Raw genomic sequence first — 21288 nt, forward strand, 5'->3', positions numbered from 1 at the left:
GGTATCTGGATGCGAAGTTTTGGCATTTTGCGTTCTCCTTCGTCGCAAACAAGTCTATTTGAGGTGTTCCCCAGAGTTTGAAATAGGTGTTCAGAATTTGGGGGTGAATTTCCCATTCGTGGACCTGTTGGTGATCTCGAGAGAGGTTGTCTGCGAGTTGATTTTGGATCCCTGGTATAAATTGTGCTATTAGGCGAATTTGGTTGTGAATTGCCCAACGCCAAATTGTTTGTGCTAGCAGGCTTAACTGCGTGGAGTGTGTCCCCCCTTGCTTGTTTAGATAATACATTGTTGTCATGTTGTCTGTCTTGACGAGAATGTATTTGTGAACTATTATTGGTTGGAAAGCTTTTAGTGCTTGAAAAACTGCTAGTAGTTCTAGGTGATTTATATGCAGTTTTGTTTGATGTACGTTCCATTGTCCTTGTATGCTGTGTTGATCGAGGTGTGCCCCCTACCCTGTCATGGAAGCATCTGTTGTTATTACGTATTGTGGCACTGGGTCTTGGAAAGGCCGCCCCTTGTTTAAATTTATGTTGTTCCACCACAGAAGCGAGAGGTAAGTTTGGCGGTCTATTAACACCAGATCTAGAAGATGACCCTGTGCTTGAGACCACTGTGATGCTAGGCACTGTTGTAAGGGCCTCATGTGCAGTCTTGCGTTTGGGACAATGGCTATGCATGAAGACATCATGCCTAGGAGTTGCAATATCATCTTTGCTTGTATTTTTTGTGTTGGATACATGCGTTGTATGATGGTGTTGAAATTTTGAATTCTTTGGGGACTTGGAGTGGCTACTCCATTTGTTGTGTCTATTATGGCTCCTAGGTATTGTTGTACCTTGCACGGCAGAATGTTGGATTTCGTGAAGTTGACGGTGAACCCTAGTTTGAAGAGGGTTTGTATGATCTGATTTGTGTGATTTGAGCACTCTATTAACGAATGGGCCTTGATTAGCCAGTCGTCTAGATATGGGAACACATGTATTTGCTGCCTTCTGATGTGTGCAGCGACTACCGCTAGACATTTGGTAAAGACTCTTGGTGCGGTTGTTAATCCGAAAGGCAGTACCTTGAATTGGTAATGTATTCCTTTGAATACAAACCTTAGGTATTTCCTGTGCGATGGGTGTATTGGTATATGGAAATACGCGTCCTTGAGGACTAAAGTTGACATGTAGTCGTGTAGTTTTAGCAATGGTAATACTTCTTGTAGTGTGACCATGTGAAAGTGGTCTGATTTGATGAATGTGTTCACTATTCTGAGGTCTAGGATTGGTCTCAGCGTTTTGTCCTTCTTTGGTATCAGAAAGTACAGTGAGTAAACTCCTGTGTTTATTTGTGTGTTTGGCACTAATTCGATTGCATTCTTTTGCAGTAGTGCCTGCACTTCTATCTCCAGGAGATTGGAATGATGTTTTGTCAAATTTTGTGCTTTTGGTGGTATGTTTGGAGGGAATTGTAGAAATTCTATGCAATAACCATGTTGGATAATTGCTAGAACCCAAGTGTCTGTAGTGATTTCCTCCCATGCTTTGTAATAATGACTTATTCTTCCCCCCACTGGTGTTGTGTGGAGGGGGTGAGTGACGTGTGAGTCACTGCTTAGTAGTAGGGGTTTTGGGGCTTTGAAATTTTCCTCTATTTCTAGGGAATTGCCCTCCTCTATATTGTCCCCGAAAACCTCCTCTGTACTGTCCCTGGTAACTGGACGGTGTTGCCTGTGAGGTGCTGGCTTGTGTGCTTTGACCCCAAAACCCCCCTCTAAAGGGTGTTTTACGGAAAGTGCTGTAATTCCCTCTGCTCTGCGGGGAGTAGAGTGCGCCCATGGCTTTAGCAGTGTCCGTGTCTTTTTTGAGTTTCTCAATCGCTGTGTCCACTTCTGGACCGAACAGTTCTTTTTCGTTAAAAGGCATATTGAGAACTGCTTGCTGAATCTCTGGTTTAAATCCAGACGTTCGGAGCCATGCATGCCTTCTGATAGTTACAGATGTATTAATTGTCCGTGCAGCTGTATCTGCAGCGTCCATGGAGGAGCGGATTTGGTTGTTGGAAATGGTCTGTCCCTCCTCAACCACTTGTTTTGCCCTATTTTGTAGGTCCTTGGGCAGATGGTCAATGAGATGTTGCATCTCATCCCAATGGGCTCTGTCATAGCGCGCAAGTAGTGCCTGGGAGTTAGCGATGCGCCACTGGTTTGCAGCTTGTGCTGCGACTCTTTTACCAGCTGCATCGAACTTGCGGCTTTCTTTATCTGGGGGTGGTGCATCTCCAGATGTGTGGGAGTTGGCCCTTTTCCTAGCTGCTCCTACGACGACAGAGTCTGGTGGCAGCTGTGTAGTGATAAAAGCCGGGTCTGTAGGAGGCGCCTTATACTTTTTTTCCACTCTTGGTGTGATTGCCCTACTTTTGACCGGCTCCTTAAAGATTTCTTTTGCGTGCCGGAGCATACCAGGGAGCATAGGCAGGCTTTGGTAGGAGCTGTGGGTGGAGGAGAGTGTGTTGAATAAAAAGTCATCCTCGACCTGTTCTGAGTGGAGGCTTACATTGTGAAATTGTGCTGCTCTAGCCACCACTTGGTGGAGATGGCTTCGTAGGGTATGCCTCCGGACTGTTATCTGACACTGGGGCGTCGTATAAGTCCCATGCGTCTTGATCTTGGTCACCCTGGCTCATGGTGGTGTGAGCTGGGGAATGTGATGGAGTTTGTGCTGGTGAGACGTTAATCACAGGTGGAGGAGAGGGTGGTGGCGTAACTTTTTTCATCACTTTTGTTTGTGGTGTTTGTTCAGTTTGGAACTCCAATCTTCTCTTTCTTCTAATAGGGGGAAGGGTGCTTATTTTTCCTGTCCCCTGCTGTATGAAAATACGCTTTTGCGTATGGTCTACATCCGTTGAGTGTAGTTCTTCCTCAAACCTATGCTTTTGCATTTGGGAGGTTAGCGAGTGCTCTTCTGTATAAGAGCCTGAAACTGGGTCGGTTGCAGTTTGTTTCGGCACCGAAACCCTGTCTGCATCTTTTTTCGGCTCCGAGGTGACTTTTTTCTTTTTCGGGGCCGAAACCTCTCGGCGTCGATATTCTTCGGTGCCGCTGTCTCGGCGTCGAGCCGTGTCTACACCGGTATCTCGGTGTCTATGCTTGTCTCCAGCACTTTCTCGGTCCCGAGAAGGCTGCGTGCCGGTGTCTCGACCCGAGTCGGACGATCTCGGCACTGTTTGGGCCTTTTTCGGTGCCGACGGTCGGTCACCGAATTTATGGGTCGAGCCATGGCCTGATGGCAGTGGCGTCCCCTGGGCCTTGTAAATCTTCTTTTGAGTGGTTTTCGACGTCCTACTTACGGTTTGTGTATCGTCGAATCCTTCGGAGTCCGATTCTTGGATCGAAAAGGATCCCTCCTCTTCTTGTTCCTCGAACTCCCGGTGGGCTGTCGGCGCGGACGCCATCTGAAGTCTTCTGGCTCGACGGCCTTGGAGAGTTTTTCGGGACCGGAACGCACGACAGGCCTCGCAGGTGTCTTCGCTGTGCTCAGGTGACAGGCACAGGTTGCAGACCAAGTGTTGGTCTGTATAGGGGTATTTATTGTGGCATTTGGGACAGAAACGGAACGGGGTCCGTTCCATCGGCGTTCTTCTGCACGCGGTCGGGCCGACCAGGCCCCGACGGGGGATCGAAAAAATTACCCCGAAGGGCACCGGAGCTCTTCGATCTTAGACGCGGTGTTGAATCTAACTACGCCGACCCCGAACGCAACAATACCGACGAAAATCTTCTGAAATTAGCTATTTTTCCGTTCCGAAACTCGGAGCGACAGGAACACGTCCGAACCCGATGGCGGAAAAAAAACAATCGAAGATGGAGTCGACGCCCATGCGCAATGGAGACAAAAGGAGGAGTCACTCGGTCCCGTGACTCGAAAGACTTCTTCGAAGAAAAACAACTTGTAACACTCCGGCCCAACACCAGATGGCGAGCTATTGCAAAACATGCGTATCTACAGCGACAGATGCCATCGAACACAAGGTTACTCACTTTCCCAGATTCTCTATGCCATTGCAATGGAGCCCTGATGGTGCACCTTTGGCAACACCATGCTGATTGCCTTCTTTGCTAGACATTGAGGCGGCTGGTGGTGTTCATGTACACGGATGATGTCACCTTCTATCTGAGGAATCCAGCCACAAACATTGCACCCCTACTGCGTGAATTCATTCTTTATGTGGCCCTTACTGGAATTAGTATAGTGTATTATGCTACAGGATTTATAGAGCACATGGTGACCTAGAGGCATCCCAGCACTAGTTGAGAGACAAGCCCATTACTGGCTATGAAAATACCTGAAAGTGAAACATTACTTCATGAAAAGTGATGCTGCCTTTGTATTGTAGGCTTAATCTCACTGGTGTGGAAAAAGGGAGATATGTTGTATTTGCTTCTTCCTATACTGTTCAAACTTATTTTTTAAGTTGTACTCCTGGTTTGCCCTCTTTGTGACCGTTTCACCAACCAGTCTTGTCTGTGCCCCTCACATTTCCACTGAGTCTAAACTCTTCATTCCCTTATGTGCTCTATGTCCAGTATGTGGCATCCTCCTAGCGTTTGCTGGGTCACGGTGCACATTTTAATTGTGGGTTCAACTCATTTGGATATCAGCGTTGGGCTTGGGGCTTGAATAAAGAGATTCACAATTCCCATCATCTCCTTTGTAGAATGTGCAAGACCCAGCAGCGTGAAACTATTATATAGCAAAAAGTTCCATGCACCACATTTAACACCACAATAGACTCCATGGGCTTCTCGGGAACGGCCAGGAGATCTGCCTTGTGTGGAGTAGCATGAACTGAAGGTGCATTATAGAGGTTGTGGATTAAATGCCAATGACATTTTAATCTCCATAATTATAACTACAATGATTGTTATATTGTTCTAAGTCGTTTTTAAACAGAACATCAATATTTACGGTTTCAAGGAAGGCCTTTTCTGTATCACGTTTGCCTATTTCAAGTCGGTTTGTGAACATAACAAGAAAAGCAATGTACTGATTTATACAGCGAAATGTCCAGAAGGAATTGTGGGTGAGGCTGTATTTAATTTTTTTAAAGAAAGCATAAAAGGTTCAACAACTGAAAACCTTTTGGTTCACTGCTCCAATAGTGTACGTGACTAGCATAAAGCTTCCTCCACAGCAGTTTGCAGTCACAACTGGTCACAGGCTCAACTGGCACGAGAGTTTAGATAATTCTCTTAGTATCAGAAAATGGGAGCTATTTAAACCTTTGAATAGAAGGCTCCGGGCCTTTTCCTGAACGTAGGTGGAAACTACCAGGTGCAATCTCAAAGATGGGCATGCATGTACTCCACTAACCAAGAGAAGAAAAAATAATAAAATGCGACAAATATAAATCGCTCTTTTTGCAAACAACGTACAAAACATTAACATTTAAAGGATAACACTCTCTAGCTGATTCTCTTTCAGACTTCCCAAGCACTGTGGGATGCTTCTGTGACACAATATTGGTACTTCAGGAGCCATTCTTCCAGGTTCAGATTTTCTGTATTTCGGTGTGGAATGTAGGCCTTCATCCTACATTAGAGTTGACTTGCTTGCTGCAGCTTTCCCGTTGGGCATACGAGAAAAGCAGGCAGCAGTGTGGATGGCAAAATGCATACAAATCATCTAACCCGCTGGTACAGTGATGAAAGGTATTTTATGTATATAAAAAAATGTCCTCCACATTATACCACATTACCAGTCGAGCACTTGCCTCTGAACTGGTGTTATTCCCAGCACCCTGAGCCATCCCATCATCATACACCTATTGGAGAATTAACAGTGAACTCACGTATCATGACAAATTACAATCAGGCCACAAACGTATTGAATCGAAGCAAAACGTATGCAATGGTACTTGTACAGTGCAAACACAGCTGGGTAGCTGCGGGATGCTGATCATCATGCAAGGATCAGGTTTATGATTCAACATAACTGACAAAAAGGTAGGTGATAAAAGGGGTTCTAGAGGTGTTCAGTGCTCTTTGAGGAGATGTCTTCATTTTCATGGAAAATAAAGTCAAAAGACAGATTGAACAACCTCTTCCCTTCATGACTGGCAGTTTCAGCATTAACAACAACTCTAGGAGAAACTATCCTTGACAAAGAAAGCAACAAGTCATTTTGCTCTGCTGTAGTTCACTGGGTTTCAAAAATAAGAGTGATAAAATCAGCTAATCAAACTATTCCTACACCACCGAAAACTATGCAAACCTTGCATTGTAATTACTCTATTAGTACCCAATGGGGTCAAGGATTACAGTCAAGATTCCCTGCATCATTCACAATGTACACGACCTAGAACACAGTAACATATAAGGAGCCACAACATAGCTATCATGGCAGCAGTTTCTAAAGCCCTCCAAAACTTGTTTAGGTCTCGCTAAGACAAAGCGCATGCGATGTTAGCTTACAGTTGGCTTAGAGCCCACTATTTTACTATTCGTTGGCTTTACTGTAACTCATTTGCTTGCTTCTTATCCATAGTTTGTGTGGGATTTCCTTCCTCTTCTTGTGTTTTCCTTCCCCTGGAACATGGACGCATCACTATGTTCTTCCACTGCTCGGTTTTTCAGGTGCTTTTTCCTTTTGGTTTAAGCTCTCTCCAAGAGTGCCCGTATTTTCCAGCTATCTTCCGTGTGTACTTCTCTCCTCCACTCCGCACCATGCTACTCTCTCGCAGGCGTGCCTCTCCCAGATCGCTCCCACTCACTCCACATTGCTTTCTCACCAGCTCTTTGTTGCTCGTTCACCCCTTTGCCTCATGACCCCAGCATTCAACTTTGCGCTCTCGGTTTGCTTACCCCACACGTGCCCTCCATGTTGCTTTCCCCAACACGCGCTGTCAGTGTTGCCTCCTCCTACTTGTGCCGCTGCTTTACTTCCCCACCCCCATGTTGCTTCCATCCTCTGTCCCTGTATTGCTTCTGCCCCTCCACATGCACCCTCACGTATTGCTTCTGTACCCCATTGGTGCTTCTCCCACCCAAAGAGCTCTGAAAGGGAAAAAAAAAACTTGCACACATTTCTTTTCTTTATAGTTGCCAATCCAACTTATAAGTGTGTGAATGTGTGGTGTGTCGTGTGTGTGCGTAAAAAAAAACTACACAGTCAGCTGTTTTAACAGCATTTTCCTTTTTTTTTTTTAGCTATGTTGTTCACCATGCCCTAAAACTATTGGTAAAACCAGTAGGTCCTAAAGGTGAGACCTGGTGCCTTTGCGATTGTTATACTTGACAGTACCTTGCATTGATAATGCCCTGGAAAGGACTATCACAAGACACACAGAAAACGTCTCTAATATACACATTGTGCTCGATGTGTGCATGCACACTATAAGCATTATGGCCCTCATTATGACATTGGCGGCAAATGCCGCCTACCGCCACATGTGTGTGTGTCTGTTTTTGTATGCGTGCATGCAGGTGTGAGTCCATGGAATGCGTGCGTGTATGACTGAATGTGAGTGTATGTCTGTTGTGAATGCGTGTGTGCAACAATGTACGTTAGTGTGTGTTGCAGTGTATGTTTATGTATGTGTGCATGCGTGGGTGGATGTGGGTATGTGTGTGTATGAGTGTGTGTTTGTGGGTGTGTGGATGGGGTGTGGGGGAGAACTCTGGGGAGGGGGTGGGGTAGACCCCTATCAGTGTCAGGGAAGGAATTCCCTGGCACTGATAGTGCCTACCGCCATGGTTTTTGTGGCGGTAAGACTGCCACGAAAACAATGGCTGTAGGCGGGGTCATAATCCCGAGGGTGGGATTGTGAAGGCCGCCGGACTGGAGACCATGGTCTCCAGCCCAGCGGCTGTTACCACCCTGGCGGACGGAGCAGTACATTGGTGGTTTGGCTTGAGCCAAACCGCCAATGTCGTAATTTGGGAAAAGGTACCGCCAGCCTGTTGGCAGTACCTTTCCCCAAATTACCACCGTCCGCCAGGGTCTTAATGACCCCCTATGTGTCGAGATGTATGGATGCTAATGATGGTAGTTATGATTGTGCAGTATGTGCATGTACTGCTGTGTGTAGTACGTGAGATGCATGGCCTTTGTGATGATTTCTAGTTTGCAGTCAGTGTTTGCTGCTCGATTGTTACAGCCATTGAGAGGGCCAGAATATGATAGCCAGCTTTTAATGTTTTCCTTAAAGGAAGGTGAACCTAGAAGGTGGAAGGTTTCTGGTAAGTATGTGCAAGAGAGCGATGGCCAAGATTAAGAAAGATCATCCTCCCAGGTCCTTCTTGTGCACATGTGGATCTGAATGCAGGTGTGTCGCTCCTGAATGGTCTCACAGACATACTTAGTGAGGTTTAGAATGGTAGGTTAAAGGGCCTTACAATGGAAAACCTAGTTGGCTATGCATGAGGTTTGATACTGACCCTATAGTTGATGGAAGTTGGCAAGAGTTCAATGTGCTGGTATACCATGCCATCTCTGAAAGAAGAGATGCACAAGCCAATCTCACACATTTTTACGATACAAAGCAGAGTATACCCAAGCATTCTATGTGTGATATGACTAGTGATTTTAAGGTCCACATACTCTTTGGGTAGGGCAGGTTGTGGATGATGTTTCCACCTCCACATACAGTAGAAATGTTGAGTGGTAGTATCAGTGCTTGGTTCTTGGCCATGTGTACTACTAGATTCTCACCGACCTTGGTGGGGAGGGGCCAGGAAAGAAAAGTGGATGTCCCACTTAAGAGGCAGAATGATGTGCAGGTTTTCAGACAGCCTTCTCAAATTTCTCAGGGTGCAGTTTCTAGCAACCAACTTCCAGAATGCAGTAGAGGAGTTTAGGGTTGCCTGTGGTGTCTGTAATGTGTATTGTGACACAAGAGGCGGAAAGATTAGATTTGTGTTTTGTTTCTGTTAGAGAAGTGTAGATTTGTATTTTCCTGGTCAGCAATAGAGCTATTTACAGAGAAAACAAGAGGGTGCCAGCATATTCAATAGCTAAGGTACAATCCCATAAAATGTATTTATAGCATTCAAGCATGAGATGCTAGATTTAATTTGCAATTTAATGTATCTCTCTGCTGCACCTTGAACTGGTTGCTTTTTCTATTGGTTTTGTAAACCCATTTATTGGTCAGAGCTGCCATTTAAACGAGTACAATGAATAAAGGTTGCTATGATACTTAGAGAGCAATATTCAATACATGAAGATGGAAATTATGAAGGTGCGGGTTCAGAACCCTGCCCTGTTGCTGCGACAGCATGTCCTCCTGGAGGGAGCAGTCTGATTGAAGGACATATGTCTCATCCCATGAGTTCTGAATACCAAATTCACCATGCCCACTCCGGAGCCAATAGGATGACTTGGGTCTGGTCTGTCCTGATCTTCTTGAGATCTTGGAGCAGGACTGGTATCGGAGGAAAGGCATACAGGAGTCTAGATTTCTACTAGTGGTGAAACGAATCTCTGGGCGAGAAAGTCTTGGAAATGCCAACGCTAGAAGTAGGGACATTGCATGTTCTTGGTGGTGAATAGATCGAGCCAAGATTCTCACAATTCACTGAAGAGATCTTGTGCTACCTCTGAGTGTGACTGCCACTCTTAACCTGCTAGGCTCTTACAGCTACGTTCACCTGTCCGGACATTCAGTGAGCCTGTCGGGTGGTCCAGCCATTTTCAAGGGTGCAAGGCCTCGTGGCAGAAGGCCTGTGATGCCACCACATTCTGTTTTTTGAAGTACCATGTGGCAGTGTGTTGTCCATTGACACCTGTACCAGCCTCCCCTTGATGGGTGGCAGGAAGTCTTTCAGGCCCAGTGGATTGACCTCAGCTCCAAAGGATTGATATGGTGTGGGACTCTGCCCGCTTACATATACACCACTTCTGAATGCCTCATTTTATGCTAAGATGACTTCCCAATCAATTTTGTGTACAGTTACATACAAAGATTTGGGTTACTGCTCTTCAACGTGGGTCACACCTTGTGACTCCAACCTTTTTTATTTTACAATCTCAAATACTGTGGCTTCAAATTATTTCATCATCATCATCAATTGCAGTATTTCCTATATGCAACTCAAGGCTTCAATTTCATTGTATCACAATCTCCAAAAACTGTGGCTTCAATTTCTACGCAGGTTTCGGGGAGCTTGTGCCTTCTTCAGGAAAGCCACTCCAAGAATACATCACATGAAACTGGCCTGGCCTGAATTTCAGAAAATATACATGTTTGTCTGGGCCAGATGCCTAAAGTTCTGTAGTTTTCACAACGGCCCAAAGAGAGGGGAGAAGCAGCAAAATTATGGGCACTTCGGTGATTAAAACGTGCCACATGTGCAAGAGGGCCTGGACCGTGTTATATAGGGTAGTCAAAGGATATAGACAGTGTGGCAAAATTATTTTTTTTTGCATGGAGAAACCATCAATAGGTACACAACACTACAGCAAGTGCCTTGTACAGCAAGTGCCGAAGCCTTCTTCTGATTCGGATACAACATCGGTCAAAGTTGGACTGTCATCAGAAAGGACAATCAGCCACCTGTTCAGGCAGCGAGGTCTGTAGGGATCTAGGATGCTTGTTGCGATGTCTGACCTGAAGCAGAGAACAGACGTGGAGCAGATGGTTCAGCTGCCGGAGGTAATCCAGGTGGAGGGTCTCTCGGCTCTGTGGAGCCAAAGGTGTGCCAGAAGGAGTTGATAGAGAGCCAAAGAAGCAGAGCATACCTGCAAGAAACTCTACAATCTGACGCAGCATTGCTGAAGGCCCAGGAAACTTGGGTTGTGCCAGCACCATCTGTGGAATCAGCTCCTTAATCGACTTCCTTCTGCAATAGGATTGTTGGCACCCCCAACTAGATTCATCAGGAGAGTGGAAATAGTGGGAAGGAGCAGCACCCCGCTTCAACTTCTTATGTTTTTTTGTGCTTATCGGAGGACTTGGAGCATGACAAAGAGCAGGCACTAGAGCAGCTCCATTGAGTCCGGGAGCGGGACAGGGAACGGACCTTAGAGAGGGACTTGGAGCAGTCCTGGTGCGGAGTCTTCTGATCCTTGGTGACTGAGTTTCACGTTTTCCTTGATGGCCTTCGGGTTAATCGGTGCATAGTCTCTGCAGGTCTTGAATCATACCTTTAACCCAGACATCACAGGCAAAACCTGGTGTGGAATCTATCACAAACGTGTTTGCAACAGTCCATATAGGTTTTCAAACCTATCAGTTTAGAGGTGACACCGCTTGCACACTGTAGAGAATTTTGAGAAAACAGTAGTCTCCGAGAGACGGAAGTTCTGGATCCACGCCTTGTGGTGCAGAAAGAAAGGAACCAATGTCAGCAAGCGGGGTGGTGCTAATATATGTATGTAGGCCCGCATGTAAGTTCTGGCATGGAATGGGGTTAGAGCACAGCCGCACAGCTCCACCCTCTGGCACATGCAGAGGTACTATGGAAAAGTTTCCAGATCTAGTCTAATGCCTGAGGAATATTCAAAAGGCCAGGAATCTGCGGCTGTGTCTCTAAAAGAAATAGCTGTGTTAAATGAATACAGTATGTCTAAATTAAGCATTCAGAACCCATTCAAGTCCTGTATTCTGCACCCTCACATGATTCAGATGCTGGAAAGGAATATGTCGTTATCAGAGGCTGGTTGAGGCGGCAACTTTCCTCCTACAGTGGTTGCTGGTCCTCAGTCCTTAGCCAGACTGTTGTTGTTCCTGTATCTGGGGTGACCAATAAAATATTAAAGACCGGTAGGACTGACAAAGGGTTAGGTAGTAATGAGGCAATCCTTTGCTGTGGTCGAAACATCTTTGTAGGAAGAAAGGAGGAAAGCACACCTTTCAGAAAACGTGGCATTGTGGGTGTTCTAAACAACACTGGCTGATCAGGGAAGCATATGAAAGCCAAAAGGGCAAGGTAACTTTTAAATGTATCTACTGCCATCCTCTGCTGTGAAAGAAACCGTGCAAAACACAGGACGTTGGAAAAGGAATGACTTAAAGGAATCCAAGCCTTCTAACTTCCACCACTACATTTCTGTGACCTGCAGACATGTTTTTATAGAGGATTTCGTAGCAGGCATGATAACACCTGCAGCTTCAAGGATTCTAGTTGGCTCCACGCACACAGATGCAGTTTGGAGACTGCAGTGGAGGACCTGTCAACCCTGAATGTGCAGTGGAGGACCTGACAACCCTGAATGAGCATTGGAGGACCTGACAACCCTAAATGTGCAGTGGAGGGCCTGACAACCCAGAATGCTGCATGCCAACAGATCAGCATACCTGATTCTCCTAGCCCAATCTGGGTTGATGATGGTCACCTTCTAGAGGACATTCAACAACCACAATCAGTGGAAATGCGCAAAACAGCCCTTGAGACTGGCTGAATCTGTAAGTCCCCCTAGGAGTGTATGATACAGAAATTATGGCAGTTCCAGTTATGGTCCAAGGCAAAAAGGCCCACAAAAGTACACCTAAATATGGAGAAGATCACTTCTGTCATTTCAGAGTGCAGCTCCCATTCATGATCATCCAGACAAGATTATCTGTCCTCAATTTTGAGATATCCGGCCATATCAGCCTCTATAGGAGAAACTCTCAATTGTTGTGCCCACTGCAACAGGCGGATCGCTTTCCAGCACAGTCACCCCACATCACTGTATACAGAAGGGAGAAATGACTTTATGGAATAGCAGACTTCCCCGTAGCTTTACAACGTTACATGCAAAGGCCGCTTTAACTTAGGCCAAAGCTTTGCATTGTCATGTTGCCTAGATGAGCTCCCCAGTCGAGTGAGAAGTCCTTAGTGACCATGTTAGCCCGTGCTTGTAGTGAGCTGAAAAGACAGCCTATCAGAGATTAAAGAGCTCCATCCAGTGAGTGAGGTGCAAGAGGATTGATTGGAAGATCTGGACCTCAACAGGGCAAGATGGACCTTTAATTATTCTATGATTTGAAAGTCACAGGCCGCTCGGGGTACCTGTCCTTTTCCCAGGGCCCTGAGTTTAATTGCAACAGGCACTGGGAGGCTTCAAAACAGAGAAAGTCATGGAGAGAGGGTAAATGTACAGAGAAAGTGATCAGAGAGAGAGTAGAGAAGGTGAGATAGAGAATGGATGGATGGAAAGGAAGCTAGTCGAGGAGACCAAGGGAGCAGGGCTGGTTTAAGCATTTTAGCCAGAGCTGTTTTGGTTGCACCTGAGCTCACACTCCCTTGGTGATGGAACCACTGCTATCTCATTGGCCTATGGAACCAACAAGATTCATGAGGCCACGATGAATCATCTCTAGCATATCCATGATACTCCGTGGAGGAAAGGTCTTGATGCGGATAATGCCGATGACCACAACTATGAAGGATAACTTCTGAACTACAGTGAGGTGGGACTTGTGGGCGCTGTTGGTAAAACTGTAGTTGTGGAGAAAAGTAATTAGGAGTGAAGATGTTCCTTGATCAACAGCTGAACGTCTTTACTAGCCAACTGTCCAAACATGGAAAGACAGATTCTGGGGAGGGGCAAAAAGGTCCAGGTTTGGCTTGCCTCATTGAGAGAAGATGTGGCTTAGCACCTTCTGATCCAACTCCCATACGTGGTTGGATGTTGTCGGCCTACTGAGAGAGTCCGCTATGACATTTTTCTCCCCCAGCACACATTCTGCATGTAGATGGACACCGTGGAGGATGGAATAGTTCCAGATATGCTGTGATTCTTGAGATAAAAGCAGAAATCTGGTCCCTCCCTGTTTGTTGATATAATGAATCGCTGTAGTGTTGTCCGTACTTATAAGGACTGATGAATTCTTCAACTTTGGTAGGAAAGCTTGAAGGGCTAGGTGAACTGCTTTGAGCTCGCGATAATTTATGTGGAAGGTCTTAGGATGGATTTTCCACCTGCCGATGACCTGTAAGTCCTGGAGGTAGGCTCCCCAATCTTCCAGGGTAGCATCGGCTATGATCAGCCATGAGGATGGCAAAGTGAGGAATAAAAGACCCACTGACAGATGGGAACTCAAGGCCCACCAAGAGATGTGAATATGGTTTCCATAATTCTGATTGCATTATCGAAAGACCCTGTGGAATGTGTCCACGGACTGTTCAGATGTTTTTGAAGGGGTTGCATTTTCAGACGGCAGAATGGAATGAGAGGGATATGGAAAGCAATCATCCCTCACAGGGATTTGAAGAGGCGAACAGAAAGATTGTCTTCTTTGAACCAATTTGGCTAAGGTGATTAGTTTTTGCTTTCTTTCGCTTGTGTGAGCAGCTTTGTTGAGTGACGTGTCCAGGAGTGCACCCAGAAAGGTAATCTTTCTTGAGAATTGAAAGGTTGACTTCTTGTCATTAATAGTGAGACCCAATTCTCCAAATAGCTGTATAGACGCAGTTGTTGATCTCTGCTCCTGTGCCTTGGACGTGGCTGTGATCAGCCAATCGTCCAAATATGGGAATGCCTGCTGCTTTTGTCTTCTCAGGAATGCTGTGACTGGAGTAAAACATTTGGTGAAAATACTGGGGGCTGATTTGAGGCCAAATGGGAGAGCTTTTGAATTAGAAGTGATTTCTCTATACCATTAACCCGAGGTACTTTCTGTGGGACGGATGGATCGGGATGTGGAAGTATGTGTCCTGGAGATCGACAGTGGACATATAGGGGCATATTTATACTCCGTTTGCGCCAAATTTGCGTCGTGTTTTTCGACGCAAATTCGGCACAAAACTAACGCCATATTTATACTTTGGCGTTAGACGCGTCTAGCGCCAAAGTAGGAGGAAAGAGCGTCATTTTTTTGCGTGAACGCCTTCCTTGCGTTAATGAGATGCAAGGTAGGCGTTCCCGTCCAAAAAAATGACTGCGCCGCAAATGCGTCGTATTTATACTCCCGGGCAAAAATCACGCCCGGGAGTGGCCGGGTCAAAAAAACCCGCATTTGCGCCGCTTTTTAACGCCTGGGTCAGGGCAGGCGTTAAGGGACCTGTGGGCTCAAAATGAGCCCACAGCTGCCCTCCCATGCCCCCAGGTACCCCCCCTGCCACCCTTGCCCACCCCAGGAGGACACCCAAGGATGGAGGGACCCACCCCAGGGACATTCAGGTAAGTCCAGGTAAGTATATATATTTTTTTTAATTTTTTTTTTTTTGGCATAGGGGGGCCTGATTTGTGCCCCCCTACATGCCACAATGCCCAATGACCATGCCCAGGGGACATAAGTCCCCTGGGCATGGCCATTAGGCAAGGGGGCATGACTCCTGTCTTTGCTAAGACAGGAGTCATGTAAATGGCGTCTGGGCGTCGTAAAAAATGGCGCAAATCGGGTGGAGGCGATTTTTTAGCGTCAACCTGACTTGCACCATTTTTAAGACGCCCTAACGCCATTTTTCCCTACGCCGGCGCTGCCTGGTGTACGTGGTTTTTTTCCACGCACACCAGGCAGCGCCGGTCTGCTTGCGCCGGCTAACGCCATTCAATAAATACGGCGCCCGCATGGCGCTTCAGAATGGCGTTAGCCGGCACAAACATTTTTGACGCTAAACTGCGTTAGCGCAGTTTAGCGTCAAAAAGTATAAATACGGGCCATAATCTCCCAAATTAAGAAGCAAGAGAATATTGATTAGAGTAATCATACGGAACGACTGCTTCCTGAGATGCGTGTTCAGCTCCCTTCAGTCCAAGATTGGATGCCATTCCTTGAGGATGAGAAAGAAACGCAAGTTAAAACCCCTCTTTCTGTCTGAAACAGAAACTTTTTCTATTGCTCCCTTCTTGAGCATTGTCAAAACGTCTTTCTTGAGGAGATGAAAGGTGCTTTTGAGTGTGTGGTGGAGGTCTTGCTGGTGGAATTTTCAGGAACTCCAGGATATGGCCAAATTGGATACGGTTCAGCACTCATTGATCCAAAGTGATGTCTTGCCATTGGTGAAAATAATGTGAAATCTTTCCTCCTATTGTTTAATTTCAGGAAATATTGGTAACCGGCATCAGTACAAAGTCATTGTCTACAGCCTGCATCCTTTCCTTGATGTTCTACTCTGTTTTTTTGCATGGACCTGCTATAAGCAGCTTGCGGAGGCTGTCTCTGGGGGTATTGATGATGAAAGGACTGGTAAGCAGAGGAGAAAGCTGGGTATTCATGCTGCTGGAAAACACCTCTGTAGGATGGAAACTCCTGCCTTCTGGCACCTCCAAAGGGTTGTTTTTTAAATTGAAGGGTTTCAAGAGATCTGGCCCTGTCCGTATCGGTCTTCATAGCCTGCAGGCCATCGTCAATATGCTTACCAAAAATGGCTTTGCCGTCAAAAGGTAGATCGAGAATATTGTTTTGCACCTTAGGTCTGAATTAAGTTGCACAAAGTCAACCCTGCCTTCTAAGAATGGCGGCTCCTGCCAACTATCGAAAAGGAGTGGTAGCGATGTCCATTGCACAGTCAACCTCTGCCGAGGCTCTTTCCCCCTACTGAAGTATTTTCTTTGCCTCTGCCTTGGTATCCTCTGGCAGCTGGTCCAAGTAAGGAGTGATGTCCGCCCATAACTGCCTGTTGTATCTGCCTATAATAATAAGGAATTTGATGCACTGACTGTAATAGAAGACATCGAGGTGAAACACTTTCCGATGTTATCAAGTCTCCGTCCCTCTTTGTCAGGGGGTGCAGAGATTGAAGCAGAAGTTTTTCTGGACCTGCGTTGGCCCGCCTGAGTGATTACTGAGTCCAGTTTGGGATGTCCTGTCAGACAGGTTGGGGCATCCTTTGGTGTCTTATATTTCTTGTCTAGGTGGAGCAAGACAGCAGTAACGGTTGCAGGATTTCTCATCACCTTTAGGCCCTCATCCCATATGTAGTCGACTATGGGTATGGATCTTACACGTCTCTGGTAGTGTTCCTTAAAGTCATAAAGAAAACAGTCCATCTGCTACGCTGACATAGGTAGTGCAAATTGTTTTGCAGCTCTCATTAAAAGATTATGAAAACCACTGATGTCACCTGGTAGTGAATCCACTGCAACAGGTGAAGGAGATTACGATGTGGTATTCAGATAATCATCCCACTCCGTAGCAGCATCTGGCAACTCCCCATCTTCTCTAGCATCATCAGAGGCTGGGGGATTTTGCAAAGGAGCTGCCTGAGGCGTATGTGTGGGCTTCTCAGGTAGAGATAACCCTGTTTGAGCAGGTGTGGAAGGTAGTGGTACTGGTGACCTTGGTAATATAGGTGTCTGCTGAGGAACAGTAGAAGTAGGTGGAAACCACTTCTGATAATCTGCCAGCATTAATTGCAAGTCCGATATGAGGGATCTAAGAATAGGGATCATCTCCTCTTGATATAAGTGCTGCTCATGAGGTGTATAAAAGGCTTGAGGATCATACGCGTTGGACGCATACTGATTGTCATCGTCCACTTCTTGGCACTTCACATGTAAAACAGATGGGCTGTGAGCAACACCGAATGGCCCCTTCTCACCAGAATCACCCTCCTCTAATAGATGTGCATGTGACACCTTGCTAGGAGAAGTGTGGGACGGAGTCAAATACCTGGTTATCCATTGTCTCTTGTTATTCTCCACCGTCGCCGGTGTCGTTGATGGTGTCGACGGCAACAGTGCAACCTGCTGCATCTTAGTGGGCCTGTTGATGAGGCAGTCGTTGACTGTAGAGATGCAGTTGTCGACGATGGTATAGTCGTCGCTTTCATCAATGGAGTAGAAGAGGCAGTTATTTATATTCAACGTCGACCGCGCATTCAGTCATGGTGTCGTCGCTGTGTGCAAGTCGGAGCACTGTACACCGTAGAGACTATTGTTGTAGTAATGGTCATCAACGTCGCTGTAGATGCTTTAGTCGTCAATGGTTTCCTTTAGAAGCCCTCTTAAAGGAATTAAGTCTCTTTTCTAAAGAGACTTAGATAGCCTACAAAAGTGAAGGCCTAAGGGCCTTGATACTTTATGCATTACATTACGCTGCTATTGTAAGGTACAGGAGACTCCCATCTCGATGACAGGGAATGATTTAAGCATGTGAATCTATGAACGTTCCAATTTTGGAGTAACTAGGCGTTCCGCAGGTCCAATACCACCATCCAGTCTCCAGGGCATTTAGAACCTGGGCCAGTGTAAGCATCTTGAATTTGTCCTTGCGCAGGCAGGCAATAAGAGGGCAAAGTTGTAGAATGGGACAAAGGCCTCTCTCGCACAACAAATTAGTGGAAATACCATTCAGTTCCCACTTTCAGGGTCATTACACTCTCAATGGCTCCTTTGGACAAAAGAGCATGCACCTCCTGGCTCAAGACAGGGAGATGGTCTTCCCAAAAGCCGCTGTGATGGAGGTGACCAGTATAGTACGTTGAAAAGTAAAAAGGAATGGGCAGGGATTAGCCCTGATGGACAATTTCAAGAACCCACCTGTCGGGCATAATGTTCTGCCACACCTGAAGAGGTCGCTATGCTACCCTACCTCCTATTAGATTGCTAACAAGGCTTTGGGGTTGTTGCAGCAGGGACAGGGGATTGGGATGTACATTACCTGGGATGGTCAGTTCGTTAGGTCTATTGGTCCCACAACCCCACCGTGATAGGGCTGGCATGCCTGTGCTCTGGGGCCTGACACAGCTGATACACCAAGCCCCTGGCATATCACCTAAAAGGACAAAACTGTTGGGGATTGCCAGACTGGTGTTGAATGGCCTAAAAAAGCATGTCATAGCTAACCTTTACCTAAAACACTTGAGGGCTTAGTCTGCCTTTTCTCCAAACAGGTTAGAGCCATCAAGAGGCATATGTCCATCAGGGATTTCTTGACATTCCTGAACAAATCCGTGAATCTCATACATGCGTGACACCGGAGCACCATGCTCCTTCCAATCGCACTTTCTGGACAATCCATGGAGTTTAGACCAGAGCAGATGACAAAAGTGGTCGCATCCTAGCTGTCTTCAATCATTTGGGCCAAAGATGCTCGTAAGTCCTTAGGGAATGAAAGTAAAATCTAATCTAACATGTCCCACAGCATGTGGGTGTAGCATTTAGGGAGGCAAATGGCACTGAAAGGCCTCAAGGCAAGGCTAACAGAGGAAAACAATAGCTTTCCAAATGTTTCTATGCATTTGGATTCTGTAAGAATAAGTAGTCAGAAATGCGTTAGAGTTAACTTTATTGGTGGATGCTGCATCATCAAACTCCCAGGAGCTGGATGCTGGGTTAGAAAATCTGGGTCACCTGGGGCTGGTCTACGGTGATTGGTGATTTGCCAGTTGACCGGAGGACCATAGCATGGTTTATTCCAAGTTTCCAAGAGCATGTCAGTAAGGATTTTGTTGAAAGGAAGAAGTTCAGTTGGTGCTGGACCAGGATGACTGACCTACATGAGCACACTAGTTTTCACCTCCATAGTGAGGAGGTCAAGAACCTCTGACCCTTTTAATTATATTTGAGGAGGTGGCCGGGGCAAAGGGAGGGGAAAAACTGAGTATCGGGTGAGGTGTCCAACCCACAGCCATCTTGTATGTCCACATACCAATTGTCATCTTAGTGTGGCGCAAACTTCCCCATTTGCATCTGCCAGTTGGGGATATGATTAGGGGTCCATTGATCTCCTGGCCACTCCTCCAAGGGGCATACTTGGGAAGCACAACAACTATGTCACCTTTATGTGATGCACAGACTGGAAACCTCTTTGCCTCTATCTCACTATAATATGGTGAGGGTGAAGAGGATTTCCTCATCGGTGTTGATTAATGCCTCTCTGCAAGTGAGGTAATGCTGCCTTGAGAACGTGCTGGCTCAACATTATAGAAGGGGCTGTACAGACGCCAAAGTCCCCTGAGGGTGTAAAAAGCAGTTACAATCACCTGTTGTGCCCCATCACACTTTCTAAAAAATGGTCCCATATCTCAAAATGTCCCAAAGGAAAGCATACGTTACACCACTCTGTGCTAGTCTAATATAAGAATCAAAGTTTCTTAGACTCTTGTGGGTGTTTTGAAATACTTTCCATAGCTGCGGCTTTGGTAACATTTGCAAAAATGTAAGTATTGACATATATAACGTTTGTTCCAAAAACAACCTGTTAAAAAAATAAAAATTAAAAAAAGATCTAAAATGCAACCTTCCCATCCTCGAATGTACTTTAAATTAAAAGTGATACCGCTCTTCTTCAATGCAACTAAACTCAATGGTGGAAAAATATAATCAAAGAGTGTTCTGATGCAAGGGCCAATGTGGAGTACCAGTAAACATCATAAGGATTTTTCACTGCAAAAGACATCCATTATGAATGCAAACACTATTTAAAACTTTTACGAAAACAAGGAGAGATAAAGACCTGGCCAATGGATTGCAGGAGAAATGAAGCATATAGTTTTTTTTTTTAACATATTCATGCTGCAAAAATATTGCACATCTTCTCTGGAGATGAGCTACTTAATTATCTAGTAGACGAGGAAAGGCATAGCAAAAAAGGTCTCAGTTGATCAAGAAGGCTTTACTCAGAGAACCAGGCCTATCAGACATCCATAAAGTAAACGGATATTTTGTGTTGCTCACAGAGACAAGCAGATTCTTTGCCAGGTCTATTCACATCTGAATGAGAAGTGAGACCACTTTTGTTGGATGCTCACACTCAAGTGGGGCCTGTTCAGGAAATTGAGCAATTTCCTCCTTACTAAACCCAGTGCTTACAAATGGCTGCATGTGTGCTACTCGTCTTAGGGGTCTTCTTATGCCCGCTGCTTTACTCCACACTCTGTGCCTTACAGCAGTGCTTGCAGTATTACAGATACATTAGGCAGTAATGGTGAATGATTTCCTCATTTGTGTGCACCAAGCTCGTGCTGCAGATAAGAAGCAATGCAAGAAGAGTCAGAGTGAGACGGTAAGCAGCTTTATTCAGGATATCACAACTACCTGCCTGGAGGCTGCAACTTCATCTTCATCTACCCGATGGCTATCTTCTACATTTAAATCCCAGACTTCCTCCATACTCTAAAGCTTACTCACATCAAGTAGCAAACACAAAACTGGTGCATCAAAGATCAAACCAAACAGGGAGATTAGGTGTCACATGCACTTATTTTATCCTACCAGCTACTGCTATTCTGAGACACACACAACCACTGTGAGCAGGGGACATATGGACAAGCAAGGCCAAACTGACGAGTAACAAATAAACTCCCAATGGCGAAGGACAAATTGCTTGCTTTTAAGATGATATGCAGACAAATAACAATAAGAAGCCAAAGGCACAATCTAAATATACAAATAGATCGCAACCACATCTGTAAACATGAAGGGA

At 45.8% G+C, this 21288-nt stretch overlaps 1 protein-coding gene across 1 annotated transcript in view; it reads right to left on the reverse strand.

Annotated features, from left to right (window-relative positions):
* Positions 1-21288, reverse strand: part of LRP10 (LDL receptor related protein 10) — a 244297-nt gene that overhangs the window by 44782 nt on the left and 178227 nt on the right. The window lies entirely within an intron of this gene.

Source organism: Pleurodeles waltl, chromosome 6, assembly GCF_031143425.1.
Source record: "Pleurodeles waltl isolate 20211129_DDA chromosome 6, aPleWal1.hap1.20221129, whole genome shotgun sequence".
In the NCBI taxonomy this organism is placed as follows: Eukaryota; Metazoa; Chordata; class Amphibia; order Caudata; family Salamandridae; genus Pleurodeles; species Pleurodeles waltl.